Source organism: Helicoverpa armigera, chromosome 18, assembly GCF_030705265.1.
Source record: "Helicoverpa armigera isolate CAAS_96S chromosome 18, ASM3070526v1, whole genome shotgun sequence".
In the NCBI taxonomy this organism is placed as follows: domain Eukaryota; kingdom Metazoa; phylum Arthropoda; class Insecta; order Lepidoptera; family Noctuidae; genus Helicoverpa; species Helicoverpa armigera.
Window position 1 is genome coordinate 446,417 of NC_087137.1, and position 22,082 is coordinate 468,498.

Here is a 22,082-nt window from a genome sequence, read left to right on the forward strand (position 1 = left end):
AATGGCGCAGGAGTTCCGGATATTTTACGCTCCAATTTAATGTTTACAGAAATAACATCATATAGAAAATTTTCAGTTTCATATGCTTTTATGGGATCATTGGAATTTATTATAAAACTGTGAGGATGATTGAATACTAAATATTTCAATTTTCCTCATTTTCTAGTTTGTGTTTGATTAGTCTAGTCTGTGAAACATAATCGATGCTTTGTAGGGTAATAGGAATATTTGGTCATTGTCCTATAATTAATGTAATCGCGAAAGTTTGTCAGGATAAATATATGTGTGTAACTTTGTTGCTCTTTCACGCAAATCTAATGAACGGAATTTGTTGAAACTTGACAGTAATAAACCTTTTAGCTGAATAGAGAAAAGCTACTTATTATCCATATCTGAGAACTTTACCTGGTAACGCAAGCAAACCATTGGTACGAGCTAGCGTATATAAATCAATAACCTTATATGCAATCGATGGACACACACTTACTTCCTTTACACACGATAGTTTACAAAAATACTAGCACTATACCACCAAAGGTTTTCAACCCCTGCTTCGCAGTACCAGGGCCATATACAACGTAGGCACAATACTCGTAACTAGCTAAACAAATGACAGACGCGACGTGTGTTTGCTTTACAAACGTTTGCTGTTTAGATTTAGACAACGTTTTCACTACGCTAATTGATAGTTTTCGCTTTACGCTGATTAATTTCATTGTGGTGCTAAGATTTTGGTGTTTTTAGTTTAGGAAATAGTTAAGTTAATTTTATGCAAGTAAAAGTCGACGCAAAAACAAATAATGAACAAGAAATGATACCATCTTGATTATGTATGTGATGAAAGAAGATCAACAAGAACATATTTATAATTTCACTAAGGTTGGCAAAGGTCGATCAAAAAATCTCCATAAAATGACAAGAATCTATAATATAACATGTTTCCCCTTCTACATGTTCAAAAGGATGATCCCATTGATCTCCTATTACTTATGCACATCACATTACTCAAAAGAATTCATAAACCTGCTTAACTTCAATGACTTTCAAAATCTGAAAGTCTAAAACTAGTCGTAAAGTATGAGTCCACAGTTTGAATTCTCCATGATTGATCATTCACTACAAAGTTACTACTTGCATCAGCTCCCGATTCATTCTGACTTCACACTCAATTGGAAGGGGTTGTTTTACAAACCACGACACACAAAAACCAACTTTAAATCCACGGTGTAAAGTCCTAAGTAGCTTGATGGTGCTTTCAGTATTTGCATCATGATGGTGCGATAAATTCAGCTATGCTTCATCAGAGCCGGTAAGGAGAAGTCGTGAAAGTGATTTTAAAAGTAATATTTTAAAGATGTGCCAATGTATTGGAAAGTTATTGGCCATAAAAAAACGTTTAGCTTAAAGCTCAATTCCGAAACCAATATGTTTCAGATAACATTGTTTTATGAATAAAACACGAAGACGATAGAGATATTTGATTTTGAAAAGAATAGAGATCTTGGTATTCTTTGAAATATTTGAATTTTATTCTGATCTTTACTGTCTTATTTTGAAAATGCATAACTTTTATAAATTCAAACAGTTTTGGGACTTCGATAAAAGTTTATACAAAATTAAGTTTAAACCACAAGATGCTATTACTTAAATCATTATTATCAGTTAATCTACGATTCTTTAAATATTTGAATAATTATTATAAAAATTATAAAGCATGAGCCAAAGTTAAAATATCAAACATCACATATTTTAACTTTCGACCCCACATATAAGCTAGCATCTAATCTGGTGACATACAAACAAAAATAATGCGGAACATAGTCAAACAATGGTGGTTTATCTGGTGCGGGGCCATTGTCTCATTGTATATTCACGCCGCACTCCGCGGGGTAAGCACAGTCTATCTGTAAAGATGTCACCCACAGAAGTTTTCAACCACTTTTTTGACATTCCAAAAGAAGTATTAGGATTGTATTTTATTTTTTCTTTATGTTTTTTGGTTTGTTTGTGGCTAATGATTGTTGGGTAGTGCGAGTGGAAGTAATGAGTCATTTGGCGATGACAGATTTAATGATACAATATTTTAACAATTAGTTGCAATATTCCCCTCACTCTTAGTTTATTTTTTGCCTTATTAAAGTAACGAGCAATATTATCGGGTTCTATAACTGCTAACGACGGCTATACGTACAGGCTATGTTACAAGTTAACGAGCGAGAATGTAAAACTTTGAAAATTTCCTTTTAAACTATTCTGGACGCGAGAACATATGGCCCCGCAGACGCCCGTTCTCAAGGCGTTGAAATTTATTGGGAATTAGCGAAGGGAGAAAACATCCCCGTGCTTCCCCGATGGTTTAAAACTGATAATAAATTGAAACCCCATGTATAGGCGTGCACTTACATAAATGTACCTACATGTAGTATGGGGCAACGTAGTTATGTGACTGAGAATGTGACCCATATTGAAGTACAACAAAAAGATTGACTCGGATTTTAATTTGGTCTCCCATAAGAACATTTTCGTATACAACTTCCTCAAGCAATATATTAAAGACACAAACAAGCCACAAAACAAACTCTTCAAAGCAGGAAAACAATCTAAAACGGCGGACATTTTAATACAACAGACAAATATAACCGCACAATGGAATGACACGAAAATCTCTATGTATTTGAAAAGTGAAAACAAACAATTGTTTAAATGAAGTCTCGTCTCAGTGTTAAGCCGACGCCTCCGCCCGGAATGCGGGGATGAACGTCAGTTAATCCCTCCAGAGCCCTCTCTGTCCCTCCGAGGGCAAGTTAATATTTTATTGAAAAACCTTCTTAGCAACCGTTCGGATATGTCGGAGACAATAGGCGCCAGTCACTCTCAAACTTTATGCTGTGGGCGGACGATTGAGTCATCTACTCTTTTATGTGGGAAGTCAGAGTATTGGGTGGGTTATGTGGCCATTTATGTCAGAGTGAAGGGAATTCGCAAAGCAATAAAGTAATCCATATTTTTGTGAAGTCTAGAAAATCCTTGGATAATATAATTTAAAACAGCAAAAAACTATATTCCCTACCATATTTTACACATACCAATCCAGGGATAACATGTGACGCTTCGAATTGAGCGTGTATCCCAAAATTTGGAAACCATGTACACAGGCGCAGTAATTTATCTGACGCTTCCAAATATACGTACAATGATAAAATAGCCATAAAAAAAGTTTTTGCACTGTATCAGGATTTTGTTTTAAACATTTTTGTTTTACATTTTAGGCATTCGTAATACCGCAAATGTTTTATGTGCTGCGTAATGTTGGGAATTTTTATTGGGCGATAGGGAATTTTTATAGGTTTAGTTTTATTAAATGGCTAACCGATAAGTTAATTAATCAATTCGCTCACATAGCTATAAGTAATTTTCATAATAGAAAAACAAAACATTGAATAAATTAATCAATTTCAAAAATGTTTAGAACCACTGGCAATGGCTTAACCAGTGTTAGGTTTAATTGTATGTATGGCTTTCCTATAAGAAGATTACGGTTCGCAGAGAAAGGCCGGGTACATCTGTGCGAATTGTGGGGACCTCTCATTTGGGAGAGTACATACCTACGCCTCTTAGGTTCAGGGGGTGAGCAGAAACGACAGTTGTGTCAACAGTCTAGGTCAACAATTTCTTGCAAGTAGACAAGTTCATTAAAGTTTTTGTTAGAGGAGCGTGAAGTATGTTACAGTATTAAATATTCCTGGTAAGTTTATTTACTTATTCAAAAAGTCAAATTTCTAAGTTATACCATTGACCATTCAGTTTAGAGAAAACTTGTTTTCAAAGCCTGAAATGGTAAGATGTCTGAAACAAAAAAAAACATATTGCGTTCAGCTCATCCTACTCGTACCTAGTATTTGTATCAGACCAAAGTACTAGTAGTTACGTATTCCAGTGAACATCTCAAAATACTCCACACACTCACAAAGTACCCATGAAGTGTCTTTACAACGTTTTCACCATCAATCCCGTCCCACAATCCCAAATCAAAGTCTCCTTTAAATAGAGGTGGCACTTTATAACGCCATATCGATGGGAACCCATGGGCTCGTAAAGGGGAACTTCAACGCTCTGGCCCACTATAAATCCCTTGCTTCTATAGCTATGTGAAGGAATCAGATCTTGTAGTACAGATGTGAACTGAAGTGTTATGAATGTGTAATAGACTTTTTTTGAGTACATGAAAATAAAAAGTGCAGTTCGATCTGGTTTACACCAGTATTTTGGTTGATGAAACTGGCTACTAAACATAAAAGGATTGCTGCAAAAGTAGGTATATTTATTTTTCTATATTGTCGTTTAAAACAATTATAACTTTTTCTGAACATTTTATACATTTAAAAATAATAAGTGAGCAACCATTTTAAAAGTATGAATTACTCTGTAAAAGAAAAGCCGAGACAATCCCAAGTTAATCCAGTCGAGACGTACTTATTTAATAAACGATACTATTCTTAGACAAGAAATAATATTTAAGTACCAAGCAATAGAAAAGAGCAGACTTTCAAATCATAAATAATAGAAGTTTGATGTATATTTTCATTATTTCGAAGTGCATAAGTTGGCTATCTTGCAGTAAAAGAAATTCTGAGTTTCTTGCTTATCTTGTGACTAACTTACAAGTAGGGAGACTCGTGATTTAGTAATGTTTCGACGATTTATTATTGTGCAGACTTGATCGTAGTTTCATACTTTTACATTGCGATTCCTTATGTTAATTAATAAATACTTTAATGGTGGGAAGACTCAAAAAATCGAGAGATGTTTAGACAAAATGGGGAGGCCTTTGCCCAGCAGACAATTCAACTTTAATGGAAGCTATGATTTACACCCCAGCAATTTTTTCCTGTTCCCACAAAGCCAGTTCAGATCAGCACCAGCCTCGAAAAACCTACACATGAATTGCACCAATTTTTTACACAGTTCTTGTTCAAACACTTGTGATCCTGAGCATACAAAAAAGTGCAGCGTTCGCGTGAGAACCGCGTGAACACGGGTAACGTCGAAGGTGTTCAGATAACAGCCTCCAACACTTTGTTACGCTGAGTGCTCCACGTCGGGGTACATCTGCATTCGAGCTGTACTTGTGTCCAAGGAATTTATGGAAAAGATGCACAAAACTTGATGCCTCTTGAAATTGAATGAAAATTATTAGACGATAGAAAGTGCTACTGCAGTTGCAAGAATTCAGTTGCAGGACAATATAATGTAACTATATTGAGAGACTGTAAAGTATCTCAATATTATTAAGATTTTAAGACTCATTTCCTTTTCCTCCTGTATAGCTTTTCGTTTCAATCTATCCTAAGGTTGTCTATAAGAAAGAGCTTTTAGCTATGAGACCTCCCATTGCATCACCATTTTTTGTTGTATATATTAGTTTTATTTTATGTAAATTGTTGCCCACAATTAAGGATAAATCTATCTATCATTTTTAATGGCTATGGATCAATGTAAAAGTTCAGTTCGGCACAATAAAGACCTATCACAAACTTTACCAATACATTTTCAACACCATTATTCTGACTGCACTTCATAACCCCCTCACAGTTCAATATAACCGCAAAACTATACCTCACGTACTGCACCCCTATTCCCGCTATATAGCAATTTGAGGATCGGCCACTCGCCCTCCAATTTATTGAACTTGTCTCAAGAAAAGAGTCTTAGTAGGAATATTCTCAGACAATGGGGAAGATTATAGTGCCGGTGAATATAGGCTTACGCACCGATGAGAAATATACAACACTTTAAGTTGTTTAGTTTGTTCTAAAAGTTTGTTAATAATGTGAGGAAAAGTGTTTTAGAGCTGTAAAGTTTTTACGCTGGGTTGTCAAAAGGATCTTTAGCCTAAGCACATGCCAATATACAACAGAAAATGATTCTATAGTATGAGTGCGATGAAATACTATATGGTTAGATAGGTAACATACTTATGTATGTGAGTTAAAAAGTGTTATTCCTTTTTAACTAAATGCCGTCGAATAGGAAGTTGTACGTAGGTCATATATTTTAAGGCACCAATTATCACAATTAATCATTTTGTTATTTATTGGTTATCTAATTACCGTCAACCTAAGTTGCTACTGAGCTTATCATACTTCCATAAATTCCTATTTCATCGAAAAAAACCTAAAAGAAAATCACACTAGGCTGTCCACAGCTCTATACACATCTCATTCGGTCCTCAATCAACCAGTATCACGGTAGGCATTAAGCCCGCACTTCTTCAGCCACTTATCAGCCCCTCACATGGCTCATGGCTCATGGCTACACCGACCCATTATCGGACAACATCGAGATCGCGGGAATTTCACCATCGACCACCTAATTTTATGAGATTTAGGGGATCCGGACAAATCCGGATTCGGAAGATGCGTGACGATAAAGTTTTATTGTTTGGAGGCTTTTCTGTGGTCTTTGAATTGTCTTCGGAAGTCGGTAGAAGTCTGTATGTAAGTGCAAGGAAGTAATTTTATACTGTCCTAACTTAAACTATGATAGTATTTTCGGACCGAGTTTCCATTACATTTACCCTACACCACCACTCAGGTTTTAACCAATTGTTGATCAATGGATTAGTAATTTACTTTTGTGCTGATTATCCTGTTCAATTTGCCAATATCCCATCGTTGCTTGTACTAAACATACCTTGTCACCAATCTAGTACCTACAGACAGGCTACAGGTTCAAGTACATAAGCACACTTTATACACCTATGTTACCACTACAGTAATATAGCAAGCTTCGCAAATTCACCACACATCTACATTAAGCCTAACCTCGGCCGTATATTCACGGTATCTTCCCGACGTGGGGGCAGCATACATTAGTCAAGACGCACTGACATCTCTGCCACACCCCCCAAGATACGACACGTTTTATTTGCCTCATTGGAGAAAATACTCTTTTTTTCGACCGAGCAAAAAAACGTTCAAAAGGAACGTTTGAAAACGATGTGAGCTACGAAGATGCTACGCGCTACGTAATTGCTACGAACTACTAAGGCGCTACGAGGGCTTTAATTCTACATGGAAGCAGACTTTTAGTAATTACACAATAGTTGTTCTTAATCAGCCTTTGTATTCTCATTTTCTGTTCTTATGTTTTGTACTTGAAGAGTTTATTGATGCTGGTTCTGATAAAAAGGGTTACAAAATATGAAAATAATGCTTTCTCAGTGTATCGGAAAAAAATAAGAATAAGACGGGCTTCACAATTAAGTCGATGAACGATTTAACACTTTCTATTTTTTGTGACTGTCTGTAACTAGGAAGCGCATGAGTAAATTGGTTGAAGCAAATAACTTAAGCGTAAAACCCATTGTAAATACGATTTATATACCAAATCTCTCATCTCATACAATTAATACGTATATTACCGTGAGATTTCACTCAGTGATTCAAGGCAAACAAAATGATTGCCCACCACAATGCCTATTAGGAAAGTAAATTATCTCCAAGAATGGAGTGACAGTGGTTCTGACACGGCGAGTGTTGGGAAAATTGCGTGTTCATTGTGCACGCAATAATGAGCTTTATGCTAGATAGTAATTGGAGCTGTTGTTGTTTGTATTGTGTTGGTATGTGTTCGTGGTGTTTGGCAGTAATTGGGATAGCTAAGTAGGTTATTGATTGTCTGAAGAACAGATTTTTTGCTGAAGGACTTTTGAATGTCATTAAAACGAGGATATTGTAATAATCAAGAAAATGAGTTTTATTAAAATGTTCTAACGAGTCTACTCTAATTTGGTCAAGAGCAAACGATTTAAGTTTGTATCTAGCCTAAGTATTTTACCGATCATGACACTAATCTGTTGTAGGTAGTGTAGCCAACTATATTCAGGTTTTTTGAACAATCGCACAGAATAATAGTTTGTCAACTTTTGCGACCACGCTCTATGTACGCACCCCTAAAAGTTTATCTTTATTTAAAATATATTTTTCTGCAACATCGCTATATCAAAAACTATTGGCAACTACAATAATCGAGTTACTTTGAACAATCAGGCACCGACTAGACGAGTCTTAAGCACAGATTCATCGCCGCCACAGCGAAGTCTCCACAGACTATAGCGCGGCTAGAGGCGTCGCCCCGCGCAGCCAATGATTGTTTCCATTTCCTGTTCAATAGTGCACTATGAATTGTCTAGACACCACCATCTAACAGTTTTCATTTAGTATCGAGAAATACAATGGTTTTTTGATGTAGGTAAGTGATTTTACATTCTAGGTAGATTTTTTTTAAACTTAGTTTTGACAAAAGTTTTTCTGCTGTCAGAGTATACTTTGATGTATTTTACCAGATAACTTGTTATGTGTAGCAAGAGAAAATAATAAAAATCATTATGGTACTTAATTTAAAATCATGCAAAGCCAGGACGGGCTGTTGCTTAAGAATAAACAAACTCCCTACAATTTTGTCAACCCCAGACAAACGAAAAAACTCCAAGTACGCGACTACCCGTATAAACGACACATCTAAATAATGACCTATCCTAAACCTAGCACACACAGCTAATCATTACTCTTCTTTTTGCGTCTTCGGGTAAAAACAAACAACAGTCGCGTAGGGTGACCAGGCTGCGGGCGTAATCCGGACATACCGGCACTCGGTCCCGATTGATAAACATAGGGGAACAACGCTTTAACTAAAGTTGTGTGTTTGCTTTTTGACGTTAAGTCTACTTGTGGGATAGTGTTTCATTAATTTAGTTAAAGAATGTAAGTTCTGTGGTGTGATTGATAGACTACTGAGGTTGACTAAAGAATAAATAGTTTTAGGTTGGCTTCTAAACATTTAAATGTATGAAGCCAATCTAATCTAATCTGACAACTATTTATTTTTTATTCAACCTCAGTAGTTTATCAATCAAAAATTAATTTTATGACAAAACCACAGCAAACGTTTAGCCAATTTACTATCAATGGAGTCCTACTCTTAAATAAAATACGCCTTATAAAATTAACAACACAATTCCAATTTCCTATTTCTAAATGGAAGTAATTTGTACTTACGCATAGAATTCAATATCGGCGTCAATACAGCGAACAAATTGGCCGGTATTTATCTAAAAACAAACGCTAGGGTAACCACAGTGTGCGGACGTAATCCGGACAGCCGCGCACTCGGGTGTTCTCGATTGATAACATTTTTATTTGCCACTTAAATAGTGGGGAAACAAGGGTTGCGGATGAAGGGGATAATATCGGATCTTAGGACGCGAGTTAAAAGGCGAGCGTGTGGAAAAAACAACGGAATTTCTGTTTGTTTTTCTCTTTTTTAGTAAGTCGCTTTTAAGAGGAGACCCTTGGTATTAGGGATTGACATGAAGTTGGGAGTGTTTTTGAACGATATCATTGAGATCTAAACAAGTTGTATTTGTCCCTTACTATGGAACCCTGTTTGAAGTAGAATAAGTTTGTAACAAAACGTTTTACACAGTCAAATAATTGCAAATAATACATCAGGTGCTAAACAATACGGTTCTGAAAATAACATGCATCCTTTAACTACAAAATAATCGCTCAACAAAAACCATAATCACAAAACAAATAATAAGAAAAAAAAACGTAACAAAAAATCAGTTTTCCTGCAATCATTACATTTAATTACCTCACATGTCTGACGGTGCGTGAGCACATAATCAATCTCCCCTCCCTTCCCCTTCCCTTCCCCCCACTCCGTTAGCTGAAGCAAAACAACGCGACCCAGCCAACAGTGAAAATTTCTTATTGAGACTTATCCCTGGAAACAATTTAATTATGGTGTTTCTACTTTTTGTAAAGATTTTTGTAAGGCGGACTTTGAGTAAAGCAAAGAAAAAGAATTTTTAATCTTGATTTGAGAATTTGAAAAAGGCTCCGCAGTCGATAGAGATTGGAAGTCTAAGGATGATTGGAGTGTTTGTGGACTAGACTTTCAAAATTAATCTCTGGATATTCTAGAAATAATTATTATGAATAACATCTTAGCCGGCGGATCTTTTTGTTTAGCTTTTAAAAAATAATTTGTATTATTTTTTTTGCCAAGAATTTTGTTTTGTTAAATAATCTTAAGAACTTATTCTAAAAATACTTTAATAGAAACATACAGCCACTCTGTGAATAAAACCGTCGCAGCGACTCTAATTCCGGACGAGACCAAAGGTGACACTAGTGAATAAACAAGGACCTGAGCACTTTCTACTACATTTATTTGATTGCTTACATATTTAAAAGAAGGACCGTATCACTTTATATTTACTTTAACAAAATGATATTTTATTTTCTGCTCCGAAAACATTTTAATTACCTAAAAGCTATCTTCTAAAAGGCTGTTACCATCAAATTTATGATATACAAAGGATCCAGCGGCCGTTCCGACGAGTATGCGGTACTCTCCCGGCCATGCCGACCAATTGGCGGAACCTGATGTTTGTACGACGTACATCGCTGGCTATGTTCCACCATCATGAAGTACACAGCCAACAAACACAGACATGTATATGGGTTTCAAAGTAAATGATCGTCTTTGCCAGTACATTGGTGGAGGATCGTGAATAGATTCCGAAACGGAAAAACATTTATTCGTACGTTCAGAGAAGCCGATAGTTTATGATAAATCGATATGTTATTTAAAATTAAAAAGGCCATGTTTATTTCGCTGGATTTTACAGTTTATCCCGTCTGCTTCCCGAAGGAAATGGAATCTATAGAATGTATTGGGATTTTCTTTCAAGTTTGTTCTGTTTCTTAATGCTTTTGGTTTGTGTTTCAGTTTGCATTCCAATGCGGTTAAACTGAGGTCTGGGAGTATATGTGTGTCTGTATTTTTCTTTTGCATTGGAGAAAAAACTCATTGTTTAGGTATGTGTTTATTTATTCGTGTATTATTTATATTTAAGTAGAGGATAATGATTTTATATGTGATGCAACAAGCATAGTTATTATTGTACCTTCTAAAACTTTCCTTATATCTGAATTCAAAAATAACTGACTGTCTGTGTGTCATGCTTTCACATGCTCATGTCATTTTGTAAACAAGTACTCTAGAAATAGGTTACTTCTCACCCGATTGTCGAAAGTGGATATCAAGAGGAATAGATACACTATGTGTTGTTATAGAAATCATAACATCTGTTGAATATTTCTCACATTGTACGGAAACCAATTTTCTGGCTACCGTAAGTTCTGCAACGGTTGCATTGGAACCACCACTAACTACACACGCACTGTCGACAATCAGCCCAAATTGTAATTTCAAACAGTAGACCACGAAACCGCCAATCTATCGCCCGGTCCTACGTGTGACCCCCTCAAGTATCTTAGATTTCAGATCAATCCACCTCCAACGATGGCTTGCATTTAATCTGACGCGACACACTAAAGGACGAACCCTGCGAACATTTGTCAGCCCTGTCTGTTAGGCAATTTATTAACCCATCACACAAATTTAATCTTTATGTCTGAAGTAACTAGGTTCATTTTTCGTTGAAAGTTTTTGGTTTGCTATAATTTCGATAGCTAAATGTACGCTTAGAACATCTGTTGTATGTAAATGGCATATGAGGTGGAATTATTATATTTATGTTGGTACATTTTACGGTTTTAGGTAAAAGAAATGCTATGATAACACTTTTTTGTTATTAAATTGTTTGTCCTCAAAATAACCTTTTCTTATTGGCACCAATTTTTCTTCCTAATTTTTTTGTTGATAAATATATATCTGCCTAGCCCAACTATATCGGGGTCGGCTTCCAGTCTAACCAGATGCAGAAGAGTATCAGTGTTTTAAAAGGAGCGACTGCCTATCTGACCCCCTCAACCCAGTTACCCGAGCAACGCCATACCCCTTGGTAAGATTGGTTGTCAGACTTGCTGGCTTCTGACTACTCGTAAACGACTGCTAAAGATGTATTCTTAAAAAGAACTGTGTACCCATGTATCTAACATATATTTTAGTGTTTCTTTTACATAAAGTAGGAAGCAGAGCTTATCCTACAGCGGTCACATTTCGTAGTTCACACAGAAACAGTCTATATCTCTCCATTCAGCACTAGCGAGGCATTCACGTCCAGAATTTATGCTCAAAATGTGGCTTCACCTGCGATTTTATCCTTTACTCTTTGAAGCTGAAGCTCAGGTAGTACTTACACAATAATGAAGGAAATACCTATGTTAGGTACTAGAATTTGGAGTCCACATTTTAGCAGTTTTGATAATGAATATTAGGTGACTCTGCATTTGCTCTAATCTGGACTCAAAATGTATAATAGAAGTCGTCAAAATTACAAAATTAGTCTCTTTTACTTAGGTCTTTAAATCAGAGACTTAATCTGTGTCAAACACGACAAACAGGCTCGATATTACGCCTTAATTTCTTCTAAAATACAAAATACTTCAACAATAAAGTATAAGAAATAACTTCAAAATATTTCACTGTAATCAGAATACCATCTTCAGCGGAATACTGCCACGAATATTTTACCCAACTCCTTTATTTCGAATGACTTTAAAATAACCTAAATACTCGAGAGCGATCTTAATAACATTATATACAATGTAGAATAATTCTCTGAACAATAACATTGACAGTAAACCGTGGAACAATGGCGGGAATCTATAGCGAACTAAAATAGAATATTCATTACGACTGTTACCTTTAAAATGGTGTCTGAAGGGAAATCATTAGCATTTCCCTACAGTAGGATGGGCCTCCTAAAGTCGGTAGGGATGGGACACGCTCGATGTCTTAATGTATTGATAATGTGTAGGCATTTTATGTGCTACAAAATTCCTTTGTGTCTAGGATTTCGCTATGTAGCGCACTACATGAGTACTGAGGCCCAGTGTTCTTAAACAGATAAACTGTTGATAGCCAGATGAAATTGATCGAAGGAATTTCCAACATGCAAACATTTACGAAATGGCCAGTTATCTCAGACTTACATGAATAAAAAGTAATCAAAACATTGCTCATTCACACTTAATTAGGGAGATATTATTAGCCTAGTAACACCTACCCTTCTAATCTAATTAACTTCATCAACACGAAGCACCACTTCGTTTCAAAATTACAATTACAATTCAACTCACAAATGAACCAATTAATTTTCTTCTAAAATTTTAATAAGCCAATCTATCGACATCGTTTCACGTCCCTACTAGGGCCCATACAGCCTGTAATTGCGCGGCCACATTTTGGGGGTAGAAACACATAAATTACACCTTTTATTCATTCCCGATTGCTAGTGTTATTGCTATCATTAAGCACCCCACATTGGCCGTGTTACTATGTATTGAAATATTACCTTTATTAATGAAATGTGGATATCACGGCACGTGGAGAAGCTCTGCGGTTTCGTAATAACGCATGTTTGTATGTACCTTTATAATCTTGGGTTGTGAAAGAAAAGGATGGAATGAATGCGCTAGTATTATCTCTTTACAAAGAAAAGTTAGAGTTTGTGAACTGCAAAAGTAGGTCAAAATCGATCGGCTTGTTGCCTAATTTATTTATTCCATAATCAAAATACTGTTCTCCAGTAAACTGTCAATTACGAATTAGAATATTTCATTCACAAAAGATAAAAATTCAAATGTAATTGCAAAAATAATTTCCACCAAGCATCTTTAACATAATTTACACAAAACAATAAACAATGATATTTTTAGGTCCGTCGTTTTCGACATTGTTTCAATGTTATTGTAACACCTATTAGGTACGCCAGTTCCTGCCGCGAGATGACAAGCAAATAACACTCAATGTTTTTCTTCCATTATCGTAAGGAAATTAATTCCTCCGTGTGCATGGAAGTAACTAAAATCAACTGTAGGTATTTAGTGATGGGAACATTCTGTCGGCTTTATCGATATGATTTTTAGATAATCGATAGTCGCGCTTTTATTTTTAAACACATCTCCCATCTTTCTTTATCGCCTAATACAACATAAAATTCCTAACGGGATTGTTAAAACACCTTCTCTAAGGCAGTAGGAATACCTCGCAACAATTTTGCAGGAATAAATAACAAACTGTCAATCAAGCTGACAAACGCTAAAGCTAGCAAACACTACAGCCGGCGAATCCACTTTTATTTAGTCACTCAGATTGCCGTCGAAGCCAATACACAATATTGTTCCTTCTCTTCAGAATATAAATGCCGGTGAAAACTCTCGCAGCCCCGTCTAAATAGGGGTGGCTAAATAACCGTGAAGCACGGGTAAAGGGTGCGCTGCCCAGTAATGCGGTTTTTGACGGTCTTGCCCATTAGAATAAACGTAGATTTACATGTTTTATTAAGTATTTTAAACCGTCTCTCAAAGCACCACAACACAACATAAACTGTTATTTCTTCTTGTTTTTAGCAATCTGATGAAAAGAAACATCAGTTAAAAAACTGTCAGTTAAGTGAGAAAATGCGTAATCCGAAAGAACCATCAATATTTGTGACGGTCGATAGCTTACCATATTTCCCTAAAAAATGCGACACAACACTGTCTCGTCACTTCAAATTATATTACGATGTACATGAAAGCATTAAAACATCGATAGCTATATTTATGTGATTGTTGCTCCCATCCCTAGAGATATAAAGCTGTAGTACACCGCATGCTTCGTTACTCCACAATCGCGTTACGTAGACGGGAGCCATTCGCTAATTCTTGCGTGCGCCTACCTTCGCCTGTGCTTGTGTGTCTACGCTTTATTCCTTATAGATAAAGCATTTGATTCTTTCAGTTTTACATAATTTATCGTTATTGTTATGTCAGATCTGAAGTTATGATGTGTTGGCCTATGTAGAAGTAAATTATTACTACACATGTATCAATTCAAACAAAGGTGAAAGTCTGTCTTTCGCGCTATAAGAAAAGACGTACAGTTTCCTCGAGATGCCGATGGAACTACGGGGAAAAGCTAGTATGTATCTTTTTTAAACCACTACAAATCACAGTGAATGTGATGAATGTGAGCATAGCGTGCCAATATTATTTGTGAATATCACGGCTTACTACTAATATCTCAACAACAACAAAAAAAGCAAATTCCTTCACTTCTAGCCTTAAAACAAAAAACAATTTCACTGAAAACGTAACAGCGTGAAAGTTATGATAACCACACGCTTCGTTAGCGCACAATCCCAGCCAGTGCGCTTGTTTCTGCATGCTGCATATACGCTTACAAGACCTTTTGCCAGATTATTTTGTAGCGTTAGAGACGTCTTTTTTAACGACTTTGGCCCATCTTGAAAGGTGTTGTAAATGGGTTCAGTAAAGGTTTGTTTTACATGATGTTCTTGATGGTTTTTAAGATTCTTGGTAAAGATTTCGTATTTCTGCAAACACTCGCAAACAAACTGCACATAAGACTCATTTCAAGAATATGGTGACTTTTTTACCAAATAAAATTAATGAACTTACTGGACATGCTATTTCATAGCCAGTATACTTGCCAACCAATCAGCAACGCTGTTTACCGCCAAAATTAACAGTATAACCGCTAGCAATTTAATCAGGACGCAAATAATTTCCTATACATAAATCTACAGGCTAACTTAATAATGCATCATTATTGCATAAACCGGTCCAAATGACTGGCTGCGTATCAAATAACCTCGTCCCTGCGGCCACAGAGTGAGAGCAGCAGTAATGCAATCAGCGGTAGGCCGACGCGCCGTCACAAACCTAATGCGTATATTGCTACTCTGCTGTTTTGTTATTCTGTGGAAGGGTGTAATTGCTACTATATTTGGTTATGAGTCCTTTCATTGGTAAGATAAATAGCATTATTGTGTCTTTTTATGTTAAGACAATAAATAACGTTTCAGACTTGTCTGAGCTATTTAACATTAACTCTTTATGTATCTGAGAAAATCTAAGGGAGAATTCCCAGATCTCCGAAAATTCTCTCCTTACCAACTCAATCCTTTAACATCTTCACAAGGCATATTGTTTTGAATCCTCAACGATCTAACACAGGAGGTTACCATAACCATTTCCCGAGACACTGCATCGTAAATTGAAAGACTATCACACATTCTAACGTGTGCCCGGCGGAGTCAGGCCACAGGCCGATTGCAGTAATCCAATCAGGGCTGCTGCCCACAATTTGCGGGTAACTGATGCCTCTCGCCGTGCAATACTGGTTTGATATTCTGCTCTTATGACTGTGGTATACTTATTTATGTGTGGTTGTTTTGGGGGTATGGTGTGTAGGTTTGGGAATAGGTAGGTGGCAAGTCGTTTTCACTTTTCCAAAAGTGTTTTGTGACACGTTGTAAAATCAGATATGGTTATTAGTTACAAAACTTACAGATTAGCAGTCCTCTTTAGTGTTGTGTTAAGTCAACACCAAGTCCTTTTCTATATTTTAAAGCCATTTTAACTAAATAATCGCCCAAGCTTATAAACGCTTTTATAAGCTTGAGCTGTATGTAACTATGTAACGGAATCTTTGAGCACGATTTTCACCGGTTTTTTCCACTCTAAACATAATTCCAATAAATCACACAAGTAAACAAAACCTGTAGTAAAACCTATAGGCTCCTCGCAACAATACAAAGGGGGGTCGCACACGAGCGATGGCAATTTGCGACGCGCAACACAGTCGCGCGACCAATAGATCGCAATCTAGACGAACAGCGCCAGATTAATCGTTTTTGTACACCGAGCTTTATTGGATTGGAGGAGATTGAGCTTTTTTGCTTCTTACTCGTGTTTTTAACGTAAGATAAAATAGTGGAATCGCACCTGGCCATTAAGCAGGAGTTTTTTCTATGTTGTCTAGTTTTTCTGGGTTATTTGCAATCCAATGTAATTCAATCGATTTCAGAGAAAAGGAGTAGGTACTTTTGATTTCAAAAAAGATTCTACCTATTTCATAAAAGATTTATATATCCCTTACCATTTTTCTACATCCTCGAAAAATTACTAACCGCATCCAAAAGCTTCACAGTTCATTGTTCCACCGCAACACAGTGGCCGTTACAGGCTGCAGTAATTAGGAGGCGCGCTCGTGTCAATTCACTAAGTACGCAAACTTGATATTTGACGAATATTCCAACTTCGTTCCTCTTCGCTAAGTTGTCGAAAGTAGTATCAACTTGAAGACGATTAAGTGTTTCCCGTTGATAAGTTTGTTTAGTGATTATGGGGCTTTTAGTTCCAAAATGTTTGGTTTGTGAATATTATGTGGTCCTTTGATACGAATTGTTTGGTCCTTGTCGTCTCATGGGCATTGTTCAGTAGCGGGTTTGACTTTAATGATGGGGAGGATTTAAGTTGATTTAAGTTACTAAACTTTGGCATGATAATAGCTGTCTAAATGTTACTCTAACTGTCCCAGTTTTTCTGAAACAGAAACAGACCTAAAGAGCAAAATGTTGAAACAATACAGTCGCTAATGTTGACTTAATAATAACTGACATATCACGCGCAGACATTCCATGGAACATAATCTCGTCATTATGAGTGGCTCCAATGCTTGCTGCGATTGTGAATATACCCGTCACAAAGTCTGCCTTGCTCCCTTTACCACCCAACAGCAACATCATAACTCTTAAACCCCATCACTCAATTATCAACCCTCCACGAACAAAATACAGTTCAAAATTAATTGATCACCCTCTCCGATATGTTTGAATTACATAATCGAATTCTATTGTGTCTGCATTTAACGGCTTTTTAAATTGCAAATGAAAGGAAGCTCTAATTTGTTGCGATTAGGGTTCGATTTGGTTTGGTTAGGCTGGTGGATGAGTTGATTCATTATTGAACCAGATTTGTAAGACAATGAGGCGTGTGCACAATGAGCGACAATATTGTGTGGAGGCTACGAGCTATACTATCGGCTGTTTAAGCGCTTTGTAAGCGATGCGTGGCGATGAGCGGCCGTGACAATCGATAATCCTGTTGCTGTCATAATCGGATCCACTTTTGTATTCGTGAAGAATAAAACGCTCTTGCTTCATGCTCTTTTAATTAGCTTTTCGGGACTTTTTGGTAATCGAAAATTTTATTATTAAAGATTTTCCATTTAAGTTTTTTAAGCTGTAAGTAAGTTTGTTATCTTCCTTTCTGCTTTTTAAATAACAAAACATAATTTATCCTGTTTATTCGTCATACAATACAAAACCTAGTCAAAAGCTTACATCCTTACCCTTAACTTATCCCTATCATACAAAAGACAAAAAAAAATCTCGTTATTCACGCCTTTGGAGTCAAAAAATACAATACGTGCAGTATGAAAGTATCATTTTAACAAAAAAGGGTTCAGCGGGGAAAATGCGACACCCCGGAGGATTCCGCCTTCTTTTTTCTTTGGTCCTTGGGTCCGGTTACGAACCTTTTTATTCGGACCGTGACGTAAATGTGAGGCGAGATCAGGGGAAAGTGTCACGAGGTTTTCGACTTAATTTAGTGCCTGCGATGATTAATTAGTGAGAAATTCTTATTGTTGGCTAGATTAGTTGACGTCATTGTTGTAAAAATGTTTCAGTTTGCTCTCCATTTAATTTATTTACATAGCTTAAGCTTTTTCTCTAAATACGTGTATGTAGATACCGTACCTATGTATTGTATGTACATTACAATGTTAATGTACATGTTCGCAGTTTGTAACAAAAATTGTCAATTTTGGTTTGCGGTTTTATTAACAGTCCATATGTCGCATCAACATTGTGTATGACAGTCACAGTCAAATTAGACCAAAGTCAATATTAAACATATAATAATACGTGTAATTTCATCTTCCCACTAACTCGCTCACGTATTGACAGACGAACGGACGAAAACCACAAACAATTGAATTGTGGTCACAAATCAGTAGGTGACCACAAATTACCAATATGGCCTCATTACGTAACTACCAGTATTACTGTCAAAATACGGCATGAGTCTCTAATTTACTTAATCAAGTTAGTATTTTGAGCTTCTCTTGAATTAGTCTAAATTATCTCAAAGTATAAAAATAATCAAATTCCACGTCGTCCCGTCTGCCTAGCGATTACTTAAAAATAAATATTTCTTGAGAAATAAGAATTAAATTCATTAGAGTCTAAGATCCGTACGCCTAGGCAACAAGATTGCCAAATTCCCGTTTCTTAACAACTGGCCCTGTGGCGCAATGGATAACGCGTCTGACTACGGATCAGAAGATTCCAGGTTCGAATCCTGGCAGGGTCGCAGAATCTTTTTGAGTTTTCTCAAAATTTCGTTGTCAAAGTTTGTGTTATGTTATCTCGTTAACGGCCTGCTTTAATTAAAACCATATCTATGAATAATTTAAAAATAACTCCATCAAATCTGATTATCACTGCAGTGCAACATAACCCTTTTAATGCAATCATTTTTTCGATAAACCCCCCTAGAATAACCAGATTATGACCACACATTTGCTTAAAACATCCCTAAGAATTAATTCACGAACCGCATACATAATTCATTTACAGCGCCCCCTAGTGCTGGAATCAAACACTAATTGTCTGAGTGACATCACAAAGGCAGGAATCGAATCACGCGATTATCGAATTATACCGAATAATATATTTTTTGTGGCTGTACATTGAATTATTTCCTTTTGTGTGCAGTGGGGGAACACCCTTATTTTGACGTGTGTGCTCATTTTGTTATTTTGATGTGACAATTATTATTTGAAGAGAATTGTGGGTTACTTAAAATTGTAAAGGATTTTAAAAACTACAATAGGGTAAAATTAAGATCCGTATAATTATAATTCCATAAAGCCTGAGTGATATATTTTATTTTAACATAATTTTGTTATTCAGAAACAGATCCACTTTGTCTAGGTATCTACAATGCCGCGTCATTATCTACATCAAAGAACAGACCTCACTACATAATATGCATAAGCTTAGTATGTATAAGAATGCGCTATGCACTCTGCATTACTTGCATACATTTTTCGATTCAAAACACAGTTCCAAATCTAAACAAAACAATCTCTACGAACTATACTACCGTTTTCCCCATACCACGGTGCACTTTCATGTAACCCTCAAAAGACGTGCGAAGACAAACACCGCGACAAGTGGAGAAAGCCACGGCACAATACAGCAATCAAGGGTTGGACACTGAAGCCAATTTGCGGGTAGTATTGCTCAGCGAGCCGTTCTGAGGCCATGTAATTGCTACGTTTGTTTGTTTTGATAAAGCACCACGTTACGGATAGTGGATGGGCCTTCAATTGGACCGTATTGAACTAGGTATGTGCAGGTGATATTGTGTGGCGTCTTTGAATGTGTGTGTGTGTATGAATGTATAGGACAGGTGTGTGGTGGTTTGGGACAGTGACTGGGCGATGTAGCTGTGTTTGTAGATAAGTGAGAGATCCGGAGTTTTACTTCAAGCAATTTAGGACCTGTTCGCTAAACAATGTTCAATATTTTTGAAAAGCAATAGGAGGATTTTTGACTGGATTTTTTTCATTCCTGATAATCCAGAGTCCTTACTATTGTAAAGATTTGCCAAAAGATTTCAGGTAGTCTGCAATCATGTGACTCAGGCAACTGACCAATATTGGTAATTAAATTATTGTGGCCTTAAATAGTAGCTAGCAAATGAACCACCAAATTGGAACTTAGAACGATTAAAAGAAGATCTTTCTTCAGAAAATCGCGACTAAAATTCAAAATACCTTGGAGCTTGTATTCAAACTGTTTGTAGCGTCGCAGTAAGCGAGCCTGAAAGCCTCTAACTCAGTTAAAACTTGGCACTGTAATACTCACAATACTGCTTTGTCCGTCCGTCCGTCTTTTCTTCCAGCATAATTGGGACCGGTACATTACAATTTAATTCAACAATTTGACTGCGAAACGAAGTTTTATATTGTTGAAGATAGGCAACTAATGCTGGAAAATTTTCCACTGGAGGCTTGAAACTGAGTGGGCCTAAGTTGGCTACTATTTGAAGTCATTGTGTTACAAGTAGCTAAGAGACGATATTTTGTGGTAGCGTAAATTGATGAAAGGTCGATTGGTTCTGTCTATATTTGAAACTAGCTTTTGCCCGCGACTTCGTTCGCGTGGAATAGTGACTTCCGGCAGATTTTTGGTTTAACCAATAGATATCGCTATATGTCCGGAATTTTTATTTTTATATTTTTTTGTAATAAAAACTATCCTATGTCCTTTTTCAAGTTCCAAACTATGTCTGTACCAAAGTTCACACAAATCGGTTCTGTAGTTTAGGCGTGAAGAAAAGACAGACAGGCAGACAGAGGTACCTACTTTCACATTTATAATATAAGTTATCAAAATCGTATTTATGCGAACGTCATCATAAAATTCTGATTCGTCATCAGGACTTCTTCATAAAATCTAAGAAGATGTATACAAACTTTCATCCCCTATTTTATCCCCTTAGGGATGGAATTTATCAAAATCCTTTCTTAGGGGTTGCCTACGCCATAGTAGCTTTATGCATGCTAAGTCTCAGTCCGATCGGTTTAAAATTGACAAAGTTTCATACAAACTTTCATCCCCTATTTTATCCCCTTGGAGGTAGAATTGATCAAAATCCTTTCTTAGCGGATGCCTACGTCATAACATCTACCTGCATGCCAAATTTCAGCCCGATCCGTCCAGTGGTTTCAGCTATGCGTTGATAGATCACTATGTCAGTCAGTCAGTCAGTCAGTCACCTTTGAGTTTTATATATTTAGATATCGCTGTGGGCGTTCTAATTTCAAATTCACAATGTTTTACATCAAAACAATGAAACTCCGAAAGGTCCCTAACCTTTTAATATAACCCCTCCCCAAAAAGATCATAATATCATTAAATACATTTTAGCGCGGACATTAATACAAAAACCCAGTGGTTGGACCAACAGTTTTTGTAGACAAAATATCGCACTAAATCACACCGGGCCGTTAAACGTAACAAAAGGTCACACCGTAATTAGTTTTTTTGTCCCCACTGTGCAATATTTCAACCTTCCCGACCGCATCCGTAATAATTTTTCAATTAAAATTCATTTTTGTCATAAAATATTCTGCACTCGTGTTGAAAATTAAAATGTATGTGTTTCCGTATGGGTGAT

At 36.5% G+C, this 22,082-nt stretch overlaps 1 protein-coding gene and 1 non-coding gene across 2 annotated transcripts in view; one reads left to right on the forward strand and one right to left on the reverse strand.

Annotated features, from left to right (window-relative positions):
• LOC135118124 (uncharacterized) overlaps nucleotides 1–22,082 on the reverse strand; it is a 101,750-nt gene that overhangs the window by 1,411 nt on the left and 78,257 nt on the right. The window lies entirely within an intron of this gene.
• Nucleotides 19,133–19,205, forward strand: Trnar-acg (transfer RNA arginine (anticodon ACG)). Its single transcript has one exon. It is a non-coding gene; the product is annotated as a tRNA-Arg (tRNA).